Raw genomic sequence first — 12,779 nt, 5'->3', positions numbered from 1 at the left:
TGTGAACATTTTAAGAGCATGTTTCGAAGCTCTTATATCCCACGTCTGCAATGGGACAAAGAGTGGGGTGGGAGGAGGAAGTAAGTAATGGGAATGGCTATTGCACTGTATATGTATTAGATATTTTTTTAAAAAATTAAGTTACCTGGAGAGACGTTGTTTCCAGAAATCTCCAGCAGGAGGTCCTCGCGCAGAGATCTCAAGCCTCGATCCAGAAGATCCCACCCTCTGAGTTGGGGGCAATACGGGGTCACCTCCTCAAAGGCCACTGGAAGCGGGAAGGAGAAAACAGTCTTACTGGGTGGAAAAGGTCCCACAACGTCCCAACTCGGTTTATTTCAAAGGTTTGAAAATAACAGGCATTCTCTGAAGTTCAGCTTCAGTAACCTGAATCGCATCTCCAGTTTTCTGACAAACAGGACAGCTGCCACAATTACATCTGGCTGATTTTGAAACACTGGGCCAGTAGAAACGAGGAGTAATTCTATTCAAGGTCCTTTGGAGGCGAAGGTGGCCAGAAAAAGCAGCATCACTGGGGAGGAAGGGTTTAGGAAGTCTCCTTCGTAGCCCCCCTTTTTCTCCTGGTCGGAGGGCCTCAGGCCGCCCAGAATGTTAAAAACAGCCTTATGGGTTTTAAAAGGCAAATGGACCAAATGTGTGGAAGCGCTGGTTTTAAAAAAGGAGAAATAGCACCTCCCACACAAAAGGGCCACAGAGCAGACGGGCGTTGGAGAAATCAGCTTTCCCGAGGCTGACCTCCCTTTCCTTCATCCTTTCCTTCATCCGGCCTAAAGGCTGACAGAAACAGGCAGCGACTCCGGTTCAGAAATGAATGACGGCAACTTCCCTTTAGCTACAGAAATCGTTCTGTCAGAACGAACAACTCTGGTGACCTGGAAGGGTATCTCTTCCCCAGAATAGCCTCGTTCTCTCATTTCTCCCCCCAAAAACGTGCAAGCCGGTTGCAGAAAGAGTCACCCCCCCCCGAAACGCACCGACTCTCACAGGCGCCGAAGCCTGGCAGACCCCGAGGGAGGTGGAAAGAACTCGTTACCCCCTCACACGAAAACACGAAAAGGCTTGTTCCGAAGAGCCTTTCCTGACACGCTTTGCCCGCCTGGTTCCTCACCTGTCCTGTCAGGATCTCAAGTCCTCCCCCCCCAGGCTGGACACTGCCCGGGCCCCCCCCCCCATCCACCCACCGGACGTGTTTGGGGGGGGGATTTGCCACCTGGGTTCCTTTTCTCTTTTTTTAAAGGGAAATGACTTGGAGGAGAAGAAGGAGAAGGCGGGGGGGGGGGAAGAGACTCGCCTTTTTGGCCTTCCTGGCTGGCAGAGCGGGAGGGAGGCCCTTTTGTGGGTGTGGGTGTGGTGGGGGGTGTCCCTTGCACAGACTGACCGGGGGGGGGCACCACCACCACCACCTCCCCTTTTGCAAGGAGGAAGGCTCCCGGCCATCTCTCGACTTCCTCAGAGAGAGAGAGAGAGAGAGACGGACCTTCCTTCCTTCCTTCCTTCCTTCCTTCCCCCCCTCCTCGCCCCCCCCCCCGTCCAGGCCAGGCTCTTCCTTGAAGGGACGTTTTAGGCCTCCCGCCCCTCCTCGAAAGACGCCTTGCCCGCCATCCTGAATCCTCTTGGGGGAAACTCAGACCCCCCCACCCCCCCACCCCCAACTCTCCCAGGGACACACGGGGGGGGGATTTTTCTACTTACGAGAAAGGCCACTAAAACTCCCCCAACCGCCTTCTCTGAGGGGGGGGGAGACCTTCTGGCCGCCTTCTCCACTGCGCAGGCGCCACAGCCCCTCCCCCCCACTGGCTAAAACAACCCCCCTCTGTGGGGAAGAGGAGCGCATGCGCAGGAGGTAGAGCGAGCCAGGGAGGGGATCTCGCGCGTGCGCAGAGACGAGCTGTGGGTGGAGCCTGGAGGGCAGCCTGTCAGTCACTCGAGGGGGAAGAAAGAGGGGTTCTTGCCCAGCCAGCCTTCCAGAGGGAGGGGCTTCTGCCCGGAGACAGGTGACCCGGAAGGAGCAGGAGGAGGAGGGAGCTCTCATTGGGTCTCCCTTGTCTTCTGGGCGGAGCCAGAACCTCTCCCTTTGAGTCACCGGGTTGCCAGGCAACCCCCCTCATAGACGCCATAATAGACGCCCCGGAGGCTTCCACCCAGCAACAGGTGACGTGCAGGAGGAGCGAGTTCTCATTGGGTTCTCATTGGGGGGGGACTTCCATGGAGGGGGTGACTTCTCCACCACCACCTGAGGCTTCCCCAAATCTTCCTCTTGGAGGGTCGCCCCAACCCCTTTTTGGGTAACAGGGAGTGTTATTTATTTATTTTTTTATTTATTCAATTTATATCCCGCCTATCTAGTCGATTAAGACCACTCTGTTAGCTAGTTTCCTGGTTTCATGAAAGAGGCTGAAGCAAATAGGGACCCACCATTTTGGGGTGTGTGCTAAGGAGGCCGACCTCCTTCCTACAGTCATGGCAAAGCGAGCTCGTTTCCTTTCTTCTGCAGAAGCCCCTTTGGGACCAGACTGGGTCCCCCCTCCCCCTTGGAAGGCCAGGTCGAGCCCCCCTCCCCGCCCGGGGGGAAAGCCCCCTGTCCCAGTCCAGACACACACACCCTCGATCGATCGATCTGGGGAAGCTTCTCTGTCCTCCAAGTGAGGTTCTCGGGGCCTTGTCCTGATTCAGTGGAGAAGACACCCAGTGGCCAGACCTCAACTGCCCGATCCACACAGCACACAACACACATACACACCGTAAAGTTTCCTGAGCCAAACAGGACAGGCAGGGCCGACGAGGACCGTGAAGGAAGAGAGACGGTCAAAGTTTTGAGACTGCCATGCGGTTGGGATTTATTAACGAAAAGAGATGGAATTAACGAGGACTAATTGAAGAGTCTGGCTGTTGGGGAGGGAGATGATGGAAGAAGCTGATGGAACAACCATTTCTCTCCTCGTCTCTATCCCTTTTATTGCCTCTTTGATTGACTGAGAACCATAGATTTTTGGTTTCAAGGAGTACAACAGACGACGGAACTGATGCCGGGTGAAAGTCCTTGGAAGAGTGGGAATATAGCCACGTGGCAGCGACAGCCAGCAATGCATTTTACACACAGCTGGGTGAGAACAAAATGTTCTCTTTGTTAACACACTTACAGCCAAATAGTGCTTTTTTACTTTGTATATATATTTTAAATAGTTTAAATACTTTTGCATGTTTGTTGTGGGTTTTTCAGGCTCATTGGCCCTGTTCTGAAGGTTCTTCTTCCTAACGTTGCGCCAGTCTCTGTGGCCGGCATCTTCAGAGGACAGGAGTCGGAATTGCACCAGAGCGAAGAGTTTTGATTCCTGTCCTCTGAAGATGCCGGCCACAGAGACTGGTGAAATGTTCTTGGACTTCCGCTCCCAGAAATCCTGGCCAGCAGAGGGGGTGGTGAAGGCTTCTGGGAGTTGCAGTTACCCTTCACAGCCCTGACCATGGCTTTGTGTCTGGGGGAGGAGTGGTCATTTGACAAAAAGGGGAGTCAGATTCTGGGATGTTCCCTCACATGGTGTCACTCTGTGAATGGCAGTGGTGCTGGGGCGGGGGGGGGGGACTCCTGTTCAACCCCCTCCACCCTCAGCCTGTGGAGTGTTTCAGGTTTCCATTAATTCCCCATACCATTTCACAGAGGTATGAAAACCCGGAAAGAGGCTATCCAGAAGAATGTGATGGTCCGACACCCCCCGTGTGATGATGACACACAACTTCTGTCTGCTTTTTAAGACCTTCCAGGAGGCCCTTCGCTCAGCCTCTCTGGCCCCCAAGGTCTGGCCATCCAGCCGACCACCATCCCCTGCGCCAACGAAAACAGCAAGACATAAACAAGCAAAGAGGAGAAAGGCAGGATAAAAGTAATTTTCATTGAAAGAATGACTGAATTTCCTGCCTCTAAGAAAGTCTCTTCCTGGAAACCAAGAGGAGATTCAGACAATTTTCTGAGAATATTTTTTAACCAAAATCATCATCAGCAAACCTCACACAAGACTACACACAGAGAGAGAGAGAGAATTTTCCCAGTGTAGGAAAGGGGCAGCCCCTTTCCCCAGGGGCTCTCCTGCCCCCATTGCTCTGGGTGGGTAGGAAGGGGGTGGGGGGGTGTTGAGGGTCTGGGTTCAGGGCAGGGCCTGGTTCACATTCCAGGAACTTCTCTCCGTTGCAGGCTGCCATAGAAATGAAGTATCATCCTTATCTGCCACATCCCTCCCTCCCAGCCGACCCCCTATCTTCTCCCCCCCGCCAAGCCCCATTTCTCTGTGGACCCCTCCTATAGTCCCCCACCCCCTACTCCCACCCCTTTGCAGCCCCCTCCTCTTTTTCCCCTCAAAAAGGACCCCTTCCCCAAATCTTTCCAACAAAAGTGGTTTTGGGGGGGTTGCGTCCAGACTTTGGTTGGAGAAGGTGGGGGGGAGGAGGAGGAACAACCACCAAAGGGGGGGAGGGAGAGGCCAGCCTGAGGGGACTCTGCAAGGAACACACACAGAAAGGGGGTGTCGCGGGTACCCCAGTCAGCACCTGTCTGTCAACAGGGAACCTTGGCAGGAGAACCAATGAGGAGGACGGAAGGCGGGAGCAGGAGAGAAGAAAGGGGGGCACAAAAGGAGGGGTCTGGACAGAGAGAGAGAGAGAGAGAGAGAGAGAGAGAGAGAGAGAGAGAGAGAGGTTCAAAGGGGGATTGATTGATTGAGGTAGGTGAGAGATCAGAGACTGGGAAATATATTGAAGTCATAGAAGGAGTTAAATACATACAGTGGTGACTCGCTAGACGATGATAATCCTTTCCACTGAAATCGCTGTTTAGCGAAATCGTCGCCTAGCGAAAATCGGTTTGCGGAGCAAAGATTGTCCAGTGGAATTCCCCCCCCCATAGGAATTGCTGTTTCGCGAATTGCGATCGCAAAAAGTCATAGCATAGGCATCCTTCAGTCTCGAGACACTATGGTAACATGCTCTGAATCGAGGAGTGTCCTCTCCAGAGCATGAATCCCGGGTAGGGTAATATGGAGGAGCAGCAGATCCCCCCTCTCCACATTGCTGAAATGATCCAATGGAAAGGCAAGAGCCAATAGAGGACTCCAGCTCCGGGTTTTGCCTCGAGGTTAACCCCTGAAGCCTTTTCCATGAGTGGATAAAGCCACAAGGCAGTGGAGGCTTGAAATCGGAGTTTTCCTTCTCCGAGATGGGCTGCCTTCCAAGGCTGACGAGCCCCACCTCCCCGGCCGGCTCTTTAATAGTGCAGAAGTATGATCTGATCCTTAAAACTTTCCTGACTCCCCGGCTTATGCAAATCTCATTGGATTTCCTATTTGCCCTATTAAGGCTAGATATAAAATTTGCGGTCCTGGGACACGCGCTTTTAAATCAGGAAGTCCCACTCCTAGGCCCCCCCCCCAGGCCATGTGCTCAGGAGACAAAAAGAAAGCCCAGGAAAAAAACCCAAAAAGTCCATGCCTAGCGAAGACCCGGTCCTGCGAGGCACCCCTGGGGGCTCAGGGACCTCCCTGGGATTTGCTGCCTTCATTCCCAGCCAGCCCCTCCACCCCTCCCTGAGGGATGAACGGAAGGCGGTTCTTCACGGGTCTGTCCCTGAATCGATTTGAGGTTGAAGTGAGAGCATCTCGGGGGGGGGGGGGAGGGAGGTTGATGATGATGATGAGGAGGAGGAGGAGGAGGAGGAGGAAGCAGCCTGCCTCTTTTGTGAGGAACCGGCAAGAAAACAAAGGCGTCAAAGACGGAGTCGCCACGGGGGGGGGGGCTGAGGGGGGGCGCCTTGGTCGGGAGGGGGGGTCCTGAGTTCCCGCCTCTCTTTCCCCCCCCCACAAGCCCCACGAAAGATCCCCCCTCCCGCCGAAGATTCCACGGAAAGGCCCCTCCTGCGCCCCCCCCGACCGAGTATTTTCCTCCCCTCTTTCTCTCCTGCCCCCCCAAAAAGGCCCCCAAATCGCCCCCCCACCTCCGTTGGGATCCTCAGGCGGGAAAGAGGTCGGGAGGGGGGAGGGGCGAGGGAGGAAAAGTGGGGGGAGGGGGGGAGGGGCCCCTCCTGCTCTCCCCCTCCTCTACCACTTTCGTAGCTCTACGTTCTCTCCCTTCCCCAGGATGGAGACTGAAAGTTACCGAATCTCAGCGGCGATTGGTTGGGAGGGAAGGGAGGGGGGAGAACGTAGAGCTACGAAAGCCGGAGAGGAGGGGCTGCGTCCCCCCCCACCGGAACCGGAAGTGGAGGCCGTGCCCCCTCCCTCCCCCCCCTTTTCCTCTCTCGCTGTTTCTTTCCGGCCTCTTTTCCCGCTTCAGGATCCGGACGGAGGTGGGGGGGCAATTTGGGGGCCTTTATTTTTTTGCGGGGGAGGGAGGAGGCACGAGAACAGTGGGGGTGGGGTGGGGTGGGGGTCCCTAGAAGGGGGGGCCGGACCACCACATTCTTCTGCCTAGACTCTTTCCGGTTCTTCATGCCTCTGTGAAATAGTACGGGGAATTAATGGAAACCTGAAACACTCCACAGGCTGAGGGTGAAGGGGGCTGAACAGGAGTCCCCCCCCCCGCCCCAGCACCCCTGCCAGTCACAGAGTGACACCACGCGAGGGAACATCCCAGAATCTGACTCCCCTTTTCGTCAAGTGACCACTCCTCCCCCAGACACAAAGCTGTGTGGTCAGGGCTGTGAAGGGCAAAGAGCAGAAGAGGGTCTCCCGCAGAGTCCAGGGGTCCCCAACCTCAGGCCTCCAGATGTTCTCCGACTGCAACTCCCAGAAGCCTTCACTTCCGCCTCTGCTGGCCAGGATTTCTGGGAGCGGAAGTCCAAGAACATCCGGAAGCCCAAGGTTGGGGGGACCCCCTGCTTTAGACCCTCTGGACGGCTGCCTTGTGTGTGGCCACCCTTGAGACGCCCTTTGCTCTGTCAGGCTCTGCCTCCTTTTTCCAGCTGGCAAGGCGGGCATGAGATTGTGAAGCATTTTTGGGCTATTTCCTGGCTTTTGGAATCGTAGGTATAGAAGCACACAATCTCCCCACACACACACACACACATTCATAAACTGGAGGGTATTTTTTGAAGAATTGAATTCTCCAGATTGTCAAAAAGACAAAGGCTTCTATGCTAAAGGGAAAGCTTTTAGTTTTGTCCATCTGAGAAGGCTCCAGAATGATTTGTGTTTTTTTTCTTTTCTCCCAAGGACGGGGTGAGGTTCAGCTGATGCTCTCCTGACTTTTCTCTGGACGAAAAGAGAAACCCAAAGCCCCCCTTAAAGCAGGTAAGATCTCTTTCATTCTTTGAGATCAGATGCGACACTGTGTTTGTTTATTCATTAAACAATAACCCTATGATTAGCAGGATGTGAGATGTTGTAAAGCTTACATCAGTGTTTCAGAGAATTTTAGCCCAATCGCAGGAAGCATCGGGAGCGTTTGGAGAACGCCTTCTACCAGACCTTCCATGGTGCCTGGTGAGGGCAAGAGGGGCCACCGAGATGGGGCGTGACAGTGCAAAGGACTGAATTGGTGTGAAATGTCAGGATTTGAACTGTTCTCCCCCAAGTTCTTCAGTCCTGGTGGAACAAAAGTCTCAAACAAATAGTCTCTTTCATTCGTCTATTTCCAAACATACATACAGACAGAGAGAGTGAGACCAACTGGCAGCCTCTCTGTCTCTGAGGCAATGGGAGCTCTCAGAGCAGTTGAGTTCAGGATAGCATAAGCTCTCAAACTGAACCAAATGGTGCATGTCTTCCTCCTCGTTTATATCCACATCAGCCCCCGACAAATTACATTACATTGTTCTCTTACACCTTCCATCGTCTGCTGATACAGGATGACTTCCCAGTTTTCTTGATTAGTTGCACCTGCCATGCTAAGTCTGTTTCAGTTAACAAATTTGGACCCCATGACAGTATCAAAATGGTGGTGCTGTCAGTGAGATTCCAACTCTGGACAGCCTGGCATGCCCCCCCCCATTTCTCCTTTCCTCTTTTGGGATCGAAGAGGGTGAAGTGACTCCTGCATGTCGGGATTGTTGGAGAGGGAAAGATGGAGGAGTGCCTTCTTCTTCTTCTGGCTTCTCTGCAAGAGTAGACCTTTTTTCAATCCATGGAGTCTTTTTGGCTAGTTCCAGTTGACTAATTGACTGATTTGGGGAGCATCTGTTACAGTTTTTGCAGGATTGATGCTGTCCCAGAAGAACACCCGCCAACCTTCTTCCTGTATCTCTTCGGCTTCTTCCTGCGAGGACCAAGGCAGGGTCTCCCCTGGCCGGGCGCGGAGCCTCAGCTGCCCTTGAAAGGAAGGGAAGGGAAAGCCGGAGACCCGAGGAGGAGGAAGGGGTGCCGTCGCTTCCTCAAGAAGGGCTCCTGCCGGGAGGCTCTGACAGGGAAGAGGGAAGCTTTGCACAGCCTCTGGAAAGAAACAGGAGGTGGGAAGATTGCAGGGTGCGGGTGTGGGCGTTTGTGCATTTATCAGGCCCCAGGCATGGATTGTAGAGAAGGTGCCACTTGCTTTAAGCAAGTGGTGGATGGAGAACATACACATACATACATATATACACACATACAAACGTACATACATAAATGTGGGTTGAGGATTACTCTCCCAAGGTTCCCACAGGTTTTTTTTTAAAAATTGCCAAGATCTTTGTCCATCCTTTCCCCAGAACTTATTGAATCTCTTGCAGAAACATCATTGAAATAATGTTTGAGGATGATGGTCTTTGGTCATAAGGAGAGGACATCGAGGGAAAATGTTTCCATTTTGAATCCCAACGCTAGGTGAAGGGGCGAAAGATACACGGAGACAGAGATTATAGGATCCGATGATCCTCCATTATTGAAAAGAAAATCACAAAGAGAAAATAGAGGATACAAATTACAACACACACCATCCCATCAGCTGAAATTAACCCACGCTACTCACGTCCACCTTTCTCCACCTCTTGCCACCTTTCCCTTAGGGACTAGGTTAGAGTTACGGTTAGGATGATGGTTATTTTTGCATTTTTAGCACCCTATTTCTCTCCAAAAGCACATGGCGCTTACTAGTTTTCAATATCCCTCTTCTGATTTTTATTTCACTGGTCCATTGTCATCAGTGGCCACATTCCACATTTTTCTATACCGTTCCTCAAGGTTAATTTGATAATCGCTTTTCCTGTTCCTTGCAAAGATGAGCCTTGCCATAGGCACCATTTAATAGCTAATTCCTTTTCTTCTTTCTTCCCTTGGTTATTAACCATATTCAATAAGGCAATCATGGATTCAATCGAGTTTTTTCCCTAATCTCCTATAAAACACCTCCAGCACAGAGATGATGCATTATTATTTAATATATTCAATGCCACCGGAATTAAGTGCCATCTCCATTTTACTCTATAGCAATTTTCTTTTACCCTTATGCTTCATAATTCTGTCATTACTGCGAAGAGTGAGATTTGCAGCTTGGGGATCTATCTGGACCAGGTGCTCACCATGGAAACACAGGTGGCGTCTGTGGTCCGCTCCACCTATTTCCATCTTTGACAGATTACCCTATCTTTATGTCGAGATTAGACCACTGTAATGCTCTCTACATGTGGCTACCTTTGAGATTGATGCGGAAACTCCAAATGGCACGGAATGCGGTGGCCAGACTTCTTAGTGGGGTGAGGAAACACCAACACATCACTCCCACCCTGGCCGCCTTGCACTGGCTGCCCGTTCGGTTCCACATTGATTTCAAAGTGTTAATGATTACATACAAAGTCCTAAATTTTAATTTTTTTTATTATAATTGTATACATGTTCACTGTTAGCCGCTCAGAGTGGTATAGATTTACCAGATGAGCGGCATATAAATCAAATAAATAAATAAATAAATAAATGGTTTAGGACCTCGATACTTGGCCGGACACCTCCTCCCACCTAGCTCTACTCGTATCACCCGTTCTAGTCAGGAGGGGCGTCTGAGGAGCCTAACGCCGAGGGAGGTCCAGAAAGAAAGGACGAGACACCAGGCCTTCTCGGCAGTGGCCCCTCGACTTTGGAACAGCTTGCCATCAGAGATCCCTTTGGCCCCCTCGCTGGGCATTTTTAAAAACCAAGACCTGGTTATTCAGACAGGCCTTCCCTCCGGGCACTATTTAAATTTCTTTTTATTCTCTCCATCTTAAATTAGTATCTATGTGTTGTTAATTGCTAATTTATTTCTATTGTTTTACTTTGTGCTCTGTGAGCCGCCCAAAGTAGACTATGTCTAGATGGGTGGCATAGAAATTCAATAAATAAATACGTAAATAAATAATAAAATAAATATTCCATGTTTTACTCCAATCTTTCCCTTCAGATTCTTTAACCATGTCTTCCTTTTAACACCTGGGGGTTTATATCCTGCCTCTTCTCTCGGTTTGCACATTTCACTTACAATCTCCTTTCTATTTTTCATTGCTTCTAACTTCAGTCTTTTTTTTCAATAGTTTCCTCAAATTTCACATTTTTTCTACTTTCTTCCTTTTCCATTCTTTTGCCCATTTTCCTAACTAAACTATTTTTAGTCATGAAATCCTCCCTTCTCCCACCAGCTTCCCTATTTGATTGCTATCTTGTATCCGTTTCATCCAATCTTTTATACACCCATTTAAGAATTTATGGAAAATGTCTCAACCACTTTGGTCAGAGGGGTTAATCATCACTTGCCATTCTTTTAACTACATGCCAGTAATCTTTATTGGTAACATCCAGAATAGGAAATTTAATTTAAGGATCTGTTTCCTTTTAAGTAATGCAACAGCTTGGGCCCAGGCTCCCTGAAGGACGGTATCTCCCTATATGCGCCTTCTTGGGGATTAAGATCAGCAGAGGGGGCCCTCCTCTCAGCCCCATTGCCAGGCCAAGGACAGCTGATGGGGACAAGGGAGAGGAGGGCCTTCTCGGTGGCAGCCCTCAGGCCATGGCACGCTCTCCCTCGGGAGATCAGGAAAGGGACCTTCCCTGTTTATCCTTCCGAAAAAAGCTAAAGACCCATCTCTTCAGGCAGGCTTTTAACAATTATAAATCCCTGCACCCCATTTAAGCAGATAATACTAATTTTTCCTATTTTAATATTTTAATTATATTTTAAATCATATATTTATTTATTTATTTATTTATTTATTTATTTATTTATTTATTTATTTATTTGATTCGATTCGATTCGATTCGATTCGATTCGATTCGATTTGATTTGTACCCCGCCTATCTGGTCTACTCGACCACTCTAGGCGGCTTCCAGTATAGGATAATACAATAAAACACAAAAACATTACATAATCATTTGATACAGTTATAATAAAATTGAGTGAGAATAAAATAAGAAGGAATAGACAATAAATGAGATATTGACTGGAGGGAAGGCCTGGATGTACAACCATATTTTTAATTGGGTTTTAAAGATTCCCAGCATAGGGGACGCACGAATCTCTGAAGGGATGTTGTTCCAGAGGCGAGGAGCCACCGCCAAGAAGGCCCGGTTTCGTGTCTTTTCCTTCCGGGCCTCTCTCAGTGTCAGGCTCCTCAGCCTGACCTCCTGACTCGTGCGGGTGATCCGGGTAGACCTTGGTGGGAGCAGGCGTTCCACCAAATATCGAGGTCCTAAACCGTTTAGGGCCTTGCAAGTAAAGCATTAAGACTTTGAAGTCGACGCGGAAACGAATGGGCAGCCAATGCAATGCAGCCAGAGTTGGAGAAATATGTTGGTATTTTCTCACTCCAGTGAGGAATCTGGCTGCCGCATTCTGCACCACCTGAAGTTTCCGCATCAGCCTCAAAGGCAGCCCCACATAAAGCACGTTACAGTGGTCTAATCTTAAAATTACGAGCGCATGCACCAAGGTAGTGAGTGCCCCCATGTTGATATAGGGCCGCAGCTGAGCGATCCGCCACAGATGGAAAAAGGCGGTGCAGACTACCGATGCCACCTGCGTTTCAATGGTGAGTGTCAGGTCCAGATGTACGCCCAGGCTGCGGACCCCACTTTTCGTGGCCAGGGTCACCCCCCCAAATGTAAGAGAGTCACTAAAACTGCCAACCACAGGGCCACCCACCCTCAGAACCTCCGTCTTGTCCGGATTCAGCCTCAGCCCATTTTCCTGCATCCATTTCAGTACGGCTCCCAGGCAGCGCTGTAGGGACAGGACGGCATCACCTGCAGTTGGTGAAAAGGAAATATATAGCTGGGTGTCATCAGCATATTGATGACACGAAGCCCCACAGACCCCTGATGACCCCTCCCAGCGGCCTAATGTAGATGTTAAACAGCATTGGGGAGATAATCGACTCCTGTGGAACCCCACAATTGAGACTCCACGGGGCCGAGACCCTCTCCCCAAGTTGCACTCTCTGGGGACGGTCCCCCAAGAAGGAACGGAACCAGGCGAGTGCCAAGCCACCAATTCCCAACTCGGAGAGCCTACCCAGGAGGATAGTGTGGTCGACGGTATCAAAGGCCGCTGAGATGTCGAGGAGGACCAGCAGAGACATTTTATCCCTGTCGGCCTCCCTCAACAGGTCATCATACAGGGCGACCAATGCCGTCTCTGTACCGTGGTGTGGCCTGAAGCCCGACTGGAATGGATCCAGGGCATCTGTTTCATCCAAGTGAGCCTGAAGCTGATCAGCCACCACCCTCTCGACCACTTTGCTCATGAAAGAAACATTGGCGACGGCCCTGTAGTTGCCAATTTCGTCCAATAATTTGTATTCTAATATTTAACCTACAGTGTTTTTAACTGTGTGACTTAA

At 50.7% G+C, this 12,779-nt stretch overlaps 1 protein-coding gene and 1 pseudogene across 9 annotated transcripts in view; one reads left to right on the top strand and one right to left on the bottom strand.

The window, feature by feature from the left end:
- The window catches only part of LOC144585061 (uncharacterized), a 47,770-nt gene that overhangs the window by 12,528 nt on the left and 22,463 nt on the right, over nt 1–12,779 (bottom strand). For 4 of the 8 annotated variants that reach the window (XM_078382516.1, XM_078382518.1, XM_078382519.1 and 1 more), the window contains exons 1-2: nt 1,714–1,858; nt 146–268 (exon numbers count right to left, since the gene is read on the bottom strand). The exons of the other annotated variants lie outside the window; for them this stretch is intronic. The gene's annotated coding sequence lies outside the window, so the exon portion shown is untranslated. Of the gene's footprint in view, nt 1–145; nt 269–1,713; nt 1,859–12,779 lie in introns of those variants that run through there. 8 annotated transcript variants of the gene reach the window in all.
- The window catches only part of LOC144585057 (uncharacterized), a 115,703-nt pseudogene that overhangs the window by 96,884 nt on the left and 6,040 nt on the right, over nt 1–12,779 (top strand). The gene's annotated exons all lie outside the window — the stretch shown is intronic.

This window comes from Pogona vitticeps, chromosome Z (assembly GCF_051106095.1).
Source record: "Pogona vitticeps strain Pit_001003342236 chromosome Z, PviZW2.1, whole genome shotgun sequence".
Lineage (NCBI taxonomy): Eukaryota > Metazoa > Chordata > Lepidosauria > Squamata > Agamidae > Pogona > Pogona vitticeps.
Note: the sequence above shows the minus strand (reverse complement) of the source record. Positions and strands in the feature narration are given on the sequence as shown.